The sequence below is a fragment of the Bidens hawaiensis genome, unplaced genomic scaffold (assembly GCF_021521415.1).
Source record: "Bidens hawaiensis isolate Kalapana, Puna unplaced genomic scaffold, B.hawaiensis_p1.1 tig00062413_1, whole genome shotgun sequence".
Taxonomy (NCBI): domain Eukaryota; kingdom Viridiplantae; phylum Streptophyta; class Magnoliopsida; order Asterales; family Asteraceae; genus Bidens; species Bidens hawaiensis.
Window position 1 is genome coordinate 25,723 of NW_027506510.1, and position 13,785 is coordinate 39,507.

Consider the following 13,785-nt stretch of genomic DNA (forward strand, 5'->3'; position numbering starts at 1 on the left):
TCAATGTCCCTGACTGCGAGAAGGTTACGTACCTACCCGCAGCAAAGAAATGTCCTTCACGCAGAAAGCTATGCGCATAAAGTTATACGCGCAGAACACTTAGTCTATTCTCCAGATGTAAGGAGATTATTCCCGCCCAAAAGGAAACAGTTGCGTGTTTCAGAAATTTCTACTTTTTAACTGTACACTAACAAAAGCACCTGAAAAAGCATACTGTAGCATGAAAAGTCAACTGTCAGCCACCCTACTCTCACCAACCACAGACCTGCATGTCCTGTCCAAATCAAATCAAAATCTTTTATCCACTCCTCCACTTTTAAATAAATAATAATAATTTCCATACTTTATCATCATTACACCTAGATATGAAAAGATTACAATCCCCTAAAGCAAGGGATTGTGTTCCCTTGAGTTTGCCTATAAATATGTAACCTAAATTATCACCCAAAACACACTTCAAACTTCTCTCTTAAGAACTGCAAACTTGCACTAATCATCTCCCAAGCATCCGTTGTTTTCATTTCCGATCCTGTTACTAGACCTTCAATTTCGAGGCCAACACCAAGAAAACCCGAATCTCGATTAATCCCTTAACAAGAACCACAGGTGAGTCTCACAGCCCCTATTTTCACTATTTTCACCGTTTTTAAACTATTTTCGGGGCGAGGGACACGTACTTAAATTACAATTTATCATGGTATACTTACAAGATATGTAAACGACTGTGTTTAAATTATGTTTCATGATGAGCAATGCAAACGGTTATCTATGGTTTACGATGTATGTGCGCCAGAATTCGAGTAAGTGATCACTGAACCATTGGAACTCTAAGGGTAGGGATTGCTGGTTTGATCAACCCACTCGTAGGGGTCGCACCTCTTTGCATGGACGAGTGCCTAGTATGGTCATGGGGCAGGACTATGGGTTTGAGCCCGCTCGTAGGGGTCGCACCTCTTTGCATGGACGAGCGCCTTGTTTTCCGGCACAACGTCCGCGCGTAACCCGCGGGACGGTATTATTCGCTCGTAGTGGCAGCGCCACTTACACAGACGAGCACGGTTTTCAGAAATGTCCACGCGTAACCCGCGGGACGGTATTACATTATTTTAGCTCGTAGTGGCAGCGCCACTTTGCATGGACGAGCACGTTTTCCAGAAACGTTCGCGCGTAACCCGCGGAACGGATCTATCAGAAATATGTTGTCAGATCTATGTTTTCATACGGATTATCAAGCATATGTTTAGACATGAAATCAGAAATGTGTTTCAATATGATTTTTATCAAGACTATGAGGCAACGCGATTTATCAAGTTACTAAAACTTGTGAACTCACTCAGTTTATACTGATTCAAATGTTTTACGTGTCTTTCAGGAGATAACTAGGTAGCGCATGGAGTCACACTTAGAGCACCTCACGCTGAACATCTAAAACTAGCTTTTTGGAAGATTTTAGTTCTATCCCTTCGATGCGCGTGGTTGTTCCCGCCGCGCAAGGGGATATGGCGTGGAAATCTTCAACAGTTTTATACTTGGATGTTTTTATGTAATTTTTAAACAATGTAATGTATTTGTATTAAACATTTCATGCGCAATGAAAATCTTACTTTGAATGTTTGCAATGGCCCGTGCTTAATTATCAATCCCCACTCGCGCGCGCCCGGCTGTTTCCGCCGTTCAGGGCCGGGTGTGACACCACGAATAGGTGAACTTGGTTCGTTCAATTCTTAGGGAGAAGAAGGATGGGAATGAATGGGAAGACTGGAGTAGTCTCTTCATTAGCCCGAAGGAATTAGTCTCCAATGAATATTCAAAGATCGAAGACACACACAGGATTCACTCAAAAGATTTTCATTTATATAATGTTAATCATACAAAAGGAGTAATCGATTTAGGGTTTATAAGGAATCCTAGGACAGCCGTCACACACAAAATATTCTCAATTAATGTGTCGTGTCCCGTGTATTTTCGTATCTCTGGCGGCGTGCCCTAAATATTCTATTTATAGGCCTGCCAACCTAGGACAGCTGTCATTCCTTCTAGAAACCCTATCCGATAGTACATATTCAAGTTACATATTCAAAAATAAAACTAAGTGTAAAACAAGTCTTCCGGGTAGGCTTTTCATTAATCTTTAGTCTCCGAGTACGCAGTGTACTCGGCCTTCCTTCAGACTAGGTAAGCATAGAAGTGTACTCGGAATCAGTTTCCGGGTAGACTTTACTTAAAGAATATTTTACCTAGTAAAATATTCACCGAGTAGACTTCAATCTTCTTGGACTTATCAAACTTTGCCCGACAATCCTTACGAGCAACCTTGTTCTTCTATGGTCCTGTTCAGCTCATTGTCAGTTGAACAACTTATTGATAAGGCGTACTTGGAAGTACATACCTTACTTGAGCAGAACCTTACTCGAAATAACTTAGAGATATTCTATTAACTCATCAAGTATACTCGGACCATAATTATTAAAGAATACCTTGCCCGGTCTTCCAATTACTTGGCTTCTTGGATTTGGTTGACCATACCTTACTTGGAAGAGTAAAATACTTGGTCTTGAAGAACAACCCTGCTTGACAAAGTGAACCTTGCTCGGATATGCCAAATCAATGATCCTTACTCAGGAAATCACTAAAAGACATACCTTGCTCGGATATCCACTTAAGAAGACTATTTGAAGTAAATCTTGCTCGGAAGGCAAAATCTCGTACTCGGCTAAGTAAAAGCTTACTCGAAGGTCCAAGGTGTGCTCGGATTCAATACTTAGCAGTTTCTGAGGAGGTTGAGAAGATTCCAATCTTCCATATTCTTCGTTTAGGTCAAATCTCCTCATTTGGGTCAAACTCTTGACCCAACAGGAAGTCCCCATAAACACAAGTGATTAACTTCGCGTCGGTGAGGTGTGGATAGTACTATCGATTTGACAAACACAACTGACATGGCCGGAGAGGTATGCTGGAACATGTTAACCCAGTTGCACATTGTCATTTAATCTTATTACATTATGCTATGTGGTGTTAGACATAGTACATACTTGGGGCAAAGTGGCTATTAAATGCCAACAGGAGTACATGGGCAAGGGTGGCCATGTGTTTTAGCTTATTTTGGTTTCACTTGTGGCTTAGTATAAAAACATCATACACATACATACATACATACATACATACATACATACTGTTAACTTTATGAACTCATATACTGATTTTGTTCGTACTCGTGAAACTTGAAACTCACCAACTAGACGTAATTGACCCGTTTTAACATGCTTTTCAGGTGAGCCAAAGATGGAATAATTTCTTATGTGCTTGGTGTTAAGAACTGAAGTTGAGTTGATGTGAATAGATATAAGTATATATATTAAATAATAAGCATCCACGAGAACTGGTTATGTGTTTTTGCCTAGTTTGTAAACTTAGTACCAAACAATGTACTATGATGTAAATTAAGCTTGTTGAATTTCTTTATAAACAATGTGGTTGATACCAGAGTTTGAGAGTTTAACTTCCTTTCCCAGTAATGAAATCAGAGGAGTAGTAGTGCTGTGTTGATCTTGAAAGAAAGGCTGGCAATTTAGGTAGTCAATTCAATGTAGGCTTCTTCAAAACCCTATTTTTGCTAGTGAACTTTTCTTAGAAACCATCTCGGAGTAGTTCAAAGGAAGTAGTAGCTCTAGCTTTAGGGAATAAGTGGATTTTTCATATCCTCCTTCGGTCTCTTTCTCTAAGCTTGTGGGTTAAAGAATCATGCACTCATACCACCACAGTTTATACTTATTATCAGCTATAAACAACTAAAGAAAGGATTGGCTCACTCCAAAAGTCAATGCTACCCCTACCAGCCATATGGACCCAAAGAAGAAGCGCTCTAGCGCAAATGACGGATGACACCTACCAACTGCCCAAAGCGTTCAAACCAACCCAATAGGTATTCCTAGGTTAATGAAGGTCAACGAGATCAAAATCAAATCAAAATAAAGAGAGAAGAGATCAAGATAACTACCAAGTTCATACCAGAATCTTTGATTGTGCTAGTTTAAAATCAAAACCACAATGAGAGACAATCGATCCCAGAATTAGCTCTATCCCACCTCAAATGAGATGTTTTTAGAAAATGATTTTAAGAATATGGGTTAGTAGCAGTTGAATAAAACTAGAAAGTGTGGCGTTTAGTGAAGGGAATGGACTTGGCTTCATCTCCCGCACCGGTAGCAACCGAGATAAGAGTGAAACTAAAGCGGGAAGGAGACGAAGATCTGGACTCTAGATTCCATTTTTCTTTTTTTAATGAGTGAACACCCAGTAGCCAATTGATCAGGACTAGGAGCTGCACTAAGAAGGATTAGTTCGCCTTTGGGTTCTTAAGAAGAAAAAGAAGTTCCTGGAGTTCTCTTTCTAGGTTGAGGAGATTGCTTTTCCTTTCTTGTTAAACCTATCCGAAAGAGAGTGAGTGGTGGATTCAGACAAAAGCTATTCTTCTTAGCAGTTTCACAAGTGAATGGAATGGTTCTTCCCCCGAGGCTGACTTCACTACTTGGATCCTCATCTCTTGAACTCGTTCTGGCAGCTAGTTTAATGGCACAAACATCTCATCTAGTCTAAATCAATTCCCTAAGAGCTTCTTCTCTAGCAGGCGATTTGGCACATTTTCTCTTTCTTGGTAATAAGGAAATTTTCCTATCACGACCGCCTTCCTTTATTTGGAATTCATTCGTCTCAAAAGAAAGAGCTAACGAACCACACTAATTCCATTCCAATTATCTCTGACAGAGCAAGATAGCTGCCATCAACCCTTTTAGAGTGAGGGCCCTCCGAGACCAATGCAAAAGGAATAAGAGCCTTTATGCCTTGAGCCTTAAGTGAAATCATTGACCTTGCGCCTGGATTGATTAAGACATTGCGCATTTCATCTCAAAGAGGCTCTAACTCTTTCTTTACGCCTTAGCCGAACTATTTCGGATCAATTCACTTTTTCTTTATCGCAAGCATATAGACAAAGAGCTGATGAAAGAGCACCGTCTTTTCTTATTCCTGAAAACATCTTCAGAGCAGTTATTACAAAAAGACTAGCATCTCTAACAGGAAAGAAAGCAAAGACCTCCCCTTTGGTTTGGTGGCCTCATTCCTTGAAAAGAGTGAAAGCAGAATCAGAATCAGAATCAGACTCTTGGACATGGGATCTTGCCTAAATCTATTTCCATTGAGTGGGGTAAGTCTCAAAAAGCATTTCACTGGCACTCAGCCCTTCTCCCCTTACTCCAAGAGCCGAAACAACCTCAATTCCTTCAACAACAATTAGGCCCTTTTCTAATCCTACATCCCTTCTCCGAAGAGTTTTGGAAAAGGCTACCAACTTGGCCTACTTTAACTACACTGTTCTTCTCATTTCGAAAAAAGAAGAAGTAGCCCGCCGACAACAACAGATTTAATAGCTGGATCTTGCTAAGAACGAAACTCCTAACCTTAAACCATAAAACCAGGGATTCTTTCCAAGAATCCGAAGTTGGAGCGAGAAAAAAAATACCCAGTGGGTAGGGAAGTTGCCCATCTGTTATAGCTGCTTCAGAAAAAGAAATTGGAAGGTTGGGCGATCTCTTATCATATCTGGTCGTTGTGGCAAGCGAATCTACATCGATTTCAGGAAGTGTGTTTGAAGGCTAACCCTGAAAATAGACTCGGCTTTCTAGTTCATCGGAATGGAATTAAAATCCGTCAAAATCGAGCTAGAGCTATACAGGAAGCTCAAGCCCCAACAAACAACAAAGAAGGAGCTGAAGAGATTGTTAGGGCAGGTTCATTTCCTTCTTCGGGATCATATCCAGAATACTGAATGTAGGGATCCAGTCACACTAGCTCAGGTGTAGTACCAGTAGATGAATAAGTTGGACATGTGCCCCATTGATTTAAGACGAAGGTTTAGAATTCCCCACTAATTGATCAAGGAAGTGGTAGAGGTATAAGGCTTGAATCTAGCCTGCAATCCTCTCTCACTTAGCCTAGTAGAAAGTAAGCAAGACTTGATACTCTAATTTATTCTTTCTATGAATTTAGAGTTACAAAGTCTTATTGCAGACCTTCATCTAGGGGTTGTTGTTGAAACCAACTCATCCGCTTGGCGTTGTCCCTATAGTTGAACTGCTAATGCCTCCGATTAGAGATTTCACAATGCCATAGGATTGATTGAAGTTTCTGGCCGGGTAACCTTTCATTCCTACACCCAGAATAAAGACTTCTGTGCCGTAGTTGGGTTTATTAGGTCATTTTCGTTCGGCCATTTAAGAATAATCCATTTATATAGATGAAACTAATCATCTTTTTTTAGATGGAATCCGTTTTCATGACTTTAGTGGAAATGATGATCATGCTCCCCATGAAAGTATCAACTAGCAGAAGCTAAAGCGGATTTGTCAACGGTTGCGCTACTAGCAATGATTAGAATAGCTATGTTGCTCAAACCTAATGGCGCCTATTTTTAATAGAATGAAGTTCCCGAATAGAAAAAAGAAGGATATCTGGTTTCAAACAAGATATATAGATATCCGGGAAGTGCTTCCTTGCATTAAAGCACATTCCGGGAGTGAAAGGTCGTAGGGCTCATAGACATTATCTATTTCTTATCTTTCCATTATGGGGATCATATATCTATCTTTTCAAAGTTGGCAAAGTGAGAAAGCTTGTTCCGCAATAACCAAGTCAATTCAATCCTCAAGGGGAGAGGGGCCCGTATCCTCGGACTTAACTTAAGGATTTAGGGATCTCTCAAAAGACCGGGTTCAGGCTCAACCAAGTCTTCTCCACTCTATCTCGAACCAGATCCAAGCCTTGGGCTTGTTCCCAGCTTCGGTAGGAGTCCAAACAACATTATCCATTTCTAATTCCGAATTCTCATCCATAGGTGGAAATTATTCTATAACGACATCAATTGGTTGTTTTGCTTATTCAACAACCCTTTCCCATTAGCCAATTTTAGCTTTGGCTAACAACCCTGATAGCTTAAAGTCTAATTAGGATTCTGCTCTCGCTGTTCTCAAAGTAGTGAAGTTACCTGAGGGAGAAGCTCTTCTTCCTCTTATTGAATCGACTCTTGTAAAGAGTACGTTATAGGATAAGCAAGGGCGAGAGGAAAGAGACAACAGTTTTTTACTAGCAAGCATTGAAACCAGATGCCAGAATGACTTTTTGAGCTGAACGACGAAATAAATAATGAAACTAATTGCCATCAAGACTGAACTAGATGAGGATTAAATAAAATCGAACTGTGATAACCTTGGTTTTTACCATAAAAGCTGAAAGTGCCCAAAAGAAGTGGGTGACTCATAAAAGGCGAGCTCTTCTCTCTTGACCTGAAACTTGGGTGAGTTCTGTGAGTGAGGAGCGAAGCCTTTCGGTAGCTGTTTAAAAGAATCAATCAATTCAATCAGCTCAAGAGCTAGGATTTCTATGTCTAGGTTGAGGAGAGTCGTTTTAGTTAATCTAAGCTGCTACCCTACTTATCCCAGCTCTAAAACTAGCTATTGACTCGTCAAGTTGAGTCGACAGTGATTCTTCTTGTTCCGCTGTGAATGTATCATTATCGTATTCAGTAGTTTTCCCTGCTCGCTAAAACCCTTCGTCTAGTCTTTATCTTGAATATTTCTTATTTTCTTTCCCTTTCATTTTGATATCAACTTTGACATTAACAAAGCATCGGGCGGGGAAACTTTCAATATTATGATGAAAGAGACTATCGAAGAAGGTCCCACTCTGCTTGCGTTCGCTAGCTGACGAAATGTGTAACGCATGCTCCCATTCCGCGGTTGGTGTTATATATAGAAGTTCTTGGTTGAGTGTATCAGGTCTTCAATCAGGGCTGATCTCCTCAACGCATCCGCTGTTCAATCATCTGCTGCTGACGGTCTTGTTGTCGCAGACGGTCTTCTGTTGGCAATTGTATCAACTCTTACTGCTCGAGTAGACGGTCTTCTTGGTGAGTGAATCATCTTCATCTTATAATAAATAAGGAAATTTACACCACTTATTACAAGTCAGATCCTAATGTTATAGTTAATTCCCTTTGACTATTGACAGGAGATCCTTCTATAGTTTCACCGATAATCACCTCCAACTTCATCCAGGAATCGCATATGCCAGATGTGGTTTCGGGACCAAGCGTGTAACCCCGATAGCATGTGTCATGGCCACCGAGGCCTATTAGTCGCTTAGGTAAAGAAGAAAGAGATTTCCCTTTTAAGACTATGAAAAGTTGGGTGTAAAATGTTGGATTTCCCTTATTAGTCGCTCCTTTACAGAAGGTGTAAAATGCTAGATTTCCCCTAGCCACCCAACCCAAGCCTATTGTGCCCTCGATAACATGTGCCCTAGATTCCAACAGTTTAAAGGAACAGGGTCAAGTCTCGGGATCTGCTCTAGTCAAGTACGTGAATTCCCATGTAGAGTAATCTTCGTAACAGTCTACGGGCTAAGGCGCAATTGCCTTCTTAAAGCCAGTAACGACGTACTGAAAATTGGAGAAAAAAGATCGATAGAGGCATCTTCCATTCATCTCAGTTTTAGTTTTTCTACACCATATTTTGATCTCCCATTTCTTTGATCCGGAATTCCTAACAAATCCTTGACTCTTCAAATACAATGGGATTTCACACCTAGCGAATTTTCACTCTACCTCCTCTTATTAAGACAATAGAATTTTCCTGAATATTATGACCTTCGACCGGAATGTTAGCAAATATATCCGAAGCTCCAGTACGGTCCGTGCGCCGTTTTTCTTCTCTAATATGACGAATCAATTGACTTAATGTAGGCATCTCACTCTTGACTTTGTCCTTCCCCCCGATTTTTACCCTATCGCTAGTGGTTATCCCAATCCGAAGCATCCCTTTTCCATTCATAGAGAGATCCAATCATCAAAGTCAATAAAAAGACCATCATGGACCAAGATCCAAAGGGATCAATCTTGTTGGGAGGTACTGCCCAAGGAAAGGAAAAGGTGACTTCTGGATCTGGGATAATAAATAAAAAAGACACAAGATAAAATTGTTTATAAAAATGACTTCTGGCAACACAGAAAAGATCGAAACCACATTCGTAGGCCGACAATTTTTCTAGATAGGTCGAACTATTGGAAGCAAATGGAAGAGGAACACTGAGTGGGATCAAAGAAACTAGCAGACTAATCACTAAATAGATGCAAATAGGCACAAATTCTGACACCACCATAGCCCACTTTGTTTTCTCGCTCCTTGCTCACTGAGCGACATACCGAAAAAAGATAGGATTTGAATCCATGACTTAAGCCCTTGCGCTATTCCCCCTATCGCATCATAGATAGCACTCAAAGTCAGTACGCTTTATATTCTCTTTATATTTTATATGAAAATAGATAAGAAAGGAGGGCTGCCGAGGCCCGGAACTTCTCTGAGAGGTTCCTTGCGATACTCTGCGCACATAAGCGATATCGAACACCACTTATTGTCATTTCTCAATTGATGATATTGCATTTAGCTACTTAATAAGATAAGAAGATCCAAAAAAATATAAAATAACGGAAGGCGGAAGTTCGATTAGGAAAGGAGCTTTCAAATCAAAGAATTCGTTGATTGCGAAGCCTTCTTTCAGATAAGTTGTTTATAAAAAAAACTCCTTAAGTCATTAACTCAAGATCGGTAAAGGCCTTACTCTATTCCTTGTCAGGAATAGCTCCCTTAGAGCTTCTACTACTATCAGCTATCTAACTCTCGGGAAATCGGGAGTTTTGTCAGGGAATTGGTGTAGTGGTGGTGCTACGAGATGGCGATTTATCGTATTGACGAATGGATCTGCAGACCTTTTGATTGACCATAGATGCGAACCGACCAACCGCTACCTATGAGAAGATAAGTAGTTCTTCTATCGTTCATGGTCAAGGGGAGAACAGGTAGCGGCTTGACTAGATCTCCTATATCCCACGTAGTCTATCGAAAAAACCAATGATTCTCCTCTAAAGGTAATAGAGAGATCCTTTCCTTTTTCTGGTATGTAGCTCCACAAAAAGGAGCGCATCATCAGAGCAGGGCGAAAACGAACATAGGATCATGGCCCTTTTCTTCTTTCTTTTGTTGCTGATCTAACATCAAGAGAAGCCCCTTCATGTTCCAGGATGATCAGGTGAGAGATCTTCCTCCGACTCCGATTAATTGGTCAAGTGGGAGGCTACCCTTGACTTACCTCTCTCTAAAAAACCCCCATCCCCAGAGGAGAGGAGAGCAAAGCTCCAGGATGAGTATGCCCTGGATTACCGAATTCATTCTCGTCCTAACCCATCATGAAATTATTTTTGAAATAACAATGATAGGAAACGAACTAGGAAGGCGGCGCAAAGGAGGCTCGAGGGCTTGTTAAGGAAGGTGGCAAGGCCGACGAAGGGGGAAAACAAAAGACCTTTTCTGGTCCCCTAAGCCGGGGGTGCTTAAGGGAGGGGTGTGCCACGACGAAATAGTGGAATGAAAGGCCGCTTTGTGTTGGATGCTCTTTACCCTCCCCACAATGATGGACTTGTTATCTTGGGGAGATTTGAAGCCTGCTTCTTCTCTGGAGTCTTCTCGGTCATCAATACGACTTGTCCTTAATATAACCGATCTTATTCTCTAAACAATAGGAATTTCGTACTCTGTTGGATCCTCCCTATCTCCTGGTCGAGCTTGTGTAGGTAGATGTCGTCTGGTAGGGCCGATAGTAATACACTGTGTGGGACGTAGTAAAGGCCCTTATCCACCTCTACAAGTCATCCGGCAGAAAAGACGTTCTGAATGGAGTAAAAGAACTTGGGGTCGCCGATCTCTTCCTTAAAGATGGGGATGAGTTGATGTCGGTCAATGGTGTGAAAACACTTCCTGATGTCGAATTCCAAAATCCAGTGAGAGGTTCCCCGCTCTTCTTTTATCCGTCTTAGGGCCGAGTGGCAGCCTCGACCCGAGCGGAAGTGCGATTTGTCTGGAAACTCTGGATCGTAAATGAATTCGAGTAGTATTGTGATCGCCTCTTTCATGATCCTTTCTATAGTTAGAACTGCTATGAGCGATCTAAACTTCCACCCTTATTTCTTTCTTCATATTATATTGTAAAGGGGTGCAAAGCCCCTTTTTTCTCCCATAATTGATAGATCAAGGGCCCTCCTTCCGTTGTTTCAGTGAGTCATAGGGCTTCCCCTCATCTCAGTCTTTTTGGTTCTTGAGAATGGTCGCCACCTCTCCCAAGACCGGAATGATTATCCCTGACAGATTGGTCTACATCCATCCCTGAATGTCATCGGGTACTGTTAACTTCCCCACCACTGTCACTTGTATTCTGCGCATGTGTTTCCGCACCCCCTGAGTGGACGAGAAAGAAAGGATTTATCGGAGCACCCCCTGGTTCCAGACACAGGAGTCAACTTTCCCGTATCAGCATTCAGTACATGTATAGAGTATGGAAGAGTGAAAGGGTCATCACTAATGAGGATCTCCCCCCTAATCTTAGATAGTTCATCTAGGGGTTCGCCACGGTTCATGGTTGTGATTAGACACTAGGCTACCCTTTTCCTAAAGCTCAGCGGGCCACCTACCACTAGTCTTCGGCCGGAGGGTTTTATTGAGGAAAAACGCCGGGACGCATGTTCCCGAAAAGGGAAGCCCAGCGAATGTTAGATGCAAAGCCCCGCACCTCATTAAGATCATATTGGCATACCCTCCCAAAAAAGAAAGAGCAGACCCCATTGAAGACAAGAGTGAGGTACAACAAGGCCATTTCTGTCCACCGTCCTTCTCACAGAACCCTACGTGGACGTTACCGCTCATACAGCTCCCAGCCAGCAACCAGTTAGTCTCCCTTTACAACGAATGGAAGTGCGGGTGAATCGACATCTAATAGAGGAATTCACTTTTTCTTTTCAGCAATAACATGAGAAGACCATCCCTTTCACAAAAACCTACATACCATCCCTTTCACAAAAACCTATAGACCCCATCCAGGTTAGCACCTTGCGATCTTCTTAAAAATCATTACGAGCCCTCTCCTATCATTTTTATTTCAAAAATAATTTCATGATGGATTAGGACGAGAATGAATCCGGTAATCCAGGGCATACTCATCCTGGAGCTTTGCACTCCTCCGGGGAGGGGGTTTTTTAGAGAGAGGTAAGTCGAGGGTAGCCTCCCGCTTGACCAATTAATCAGAGTCGGAGTAATATCTCTCATCTGATCATCCTGGAACACTAAGGGGCTGCTCTTGATGTGAGATCAACAGCAAAAAAAAGAAGAAAAGGGCCATGATCCTATGTTCGTTTTCGCCCTGCTCTGATGATGCGCTCCTTTTTGCGGAGCTACATACCAGAAAAAGAAAAGGAACTCTCTATTACTTTGAGAGGAGAATCGTTGGTTTTTTCGATGGACTACGTGGGAAATACGAGGTCTAGGCAAGCCGCTACCTGTTCTCCCCTTGCCCTTGAACGATTGAAGAACTACTTATCTTCTCATAGGTAGCGGTCGGTCGGTTCGCATCTATGGTCAATCAAAAGGTTAGCGGATCCATTCGTCAATACAATAAATCGCCATCTCGTAGCACCACCACGACACCAATTCCCCGATAAAACCCCAGATTTCCCGAGAGTTAGATAGCCGATATTAGTAGAAGCCCTAAGGGCGCTATTCCTGACAAGGAACAGAGTAAGGCCTTTACCGATCTTGAATTAATGACTTAAGGAGTTTTTTTATAAACAAGTTATCTGAAAGAAGGCTTCGCAATCAATGAATTATTTGATTTGAAAGCTCCTTTCCTAATCGAACTTCCGCCTTCTGTTATTTTATCTTTTTTTGGATCTTCTTATCTTATTAAGTAGCTAAATGCAGTATCATCAATTGAGAAATGACAATAAGTGGTGTTCGATATCGCTTATCTGCGCAGAGTATCCAAAGGAACCTCTCAGAAAAGTTCCGGGCATCGGCAACCCTCCTTTCTTATCTATTTTCATATAAAATATAAAGAGAATATAAAGCGTACTGACTTTGAGTGCTATCTATGATGCGATAGGGGGAATAGCGCAATGGCTTAAGTCATGGATTCAAATCCTATTTTTTTTCGGTATGCCGCTCAGCGAGCAAGGAGCGAGAAAACAAAGTGGGCTATGGTGGTGTCAGAATTTGTGCCTATTTGTATCTATTTAGTGATCAGTCTGCTATTTTCTTTGATCCCACTCGGTGTTCCCTTTTGATGTGTGCGTGCTAGTGGTATAAAATATGAAAGGTTGGATATTTAGCTTTTGCACAAGATCGTGTTTTAAATTTATAAAAGTTATTTCTACAAAGACTAAACACACACAAAATAGGCAAATGTACCTATCGTATATGTAGAATAGTATTGGTAAGAACCAAGTATCGATCCGTGGACACAAAGGTTTCTAATAATAAATCGTTGTTTTACTTAAATCGGATGTTTTAATCATTTTTGGGGTTGATTTTTTAAACTTTTTATAAAATATAAATACTTATATATATAATATATAGATGACCGAGCAAGAGATTCTAAACGAGTTGTTCAATTATGCGAAGGTTACCATCTAAGATCAAGAATCCACTCCATTTTAGCATTGACAATTAATATGTAGACATGTGATAAACTTGCCGTAGCAATATATAATAGATAGCTCCTTAAGCCTTAAGTGAGCATCTTCGGCACTAAGGAGATGGTATGCGCATTTTAAAGTCCACCATTTCCTAATGTCATACCATCTCAATGATGTTGATTTGAGTTGACAAGTAGTTTCGTAAAGTAGAAAGATTA

The 13,785-nt window shown here is 41.2% G+C and overlaps 4 pseudogenes; all 4 read right to left on the reverse strand.

The window, feature by feature from the left end:
- LOC143618039 (uncharacterized) overlaps nt 1-11,723 on the reverse strand; it is a 31,559-nt pseudogene extending 19,836 nt beyond the window's left edge.
- Nucleotides 8,533-8,798, reverse strand: LOC143618041 (small ribosomal subunit protein uS12m pseudogene; annotated as a pseudogene).
- On the reverse strand, nt 8,842-9,890 carry LOC143618043 (NADH-ubiquinone oxidoreductase chain 3 pseudogene; annotated as a pseudogene).
- A 256-nt stretch (nt 11,724-11,979) lies between the features above and the next one.
- LOC143618042 (putative mitochondrial protein AtMg00530 pseudogene) lies at nt 11,980-12,276 on the reverse strand (annotated as a pseudogene).
- Nucleotides 12,277-13,785: the final 1,509 nt, after the last annotated feature.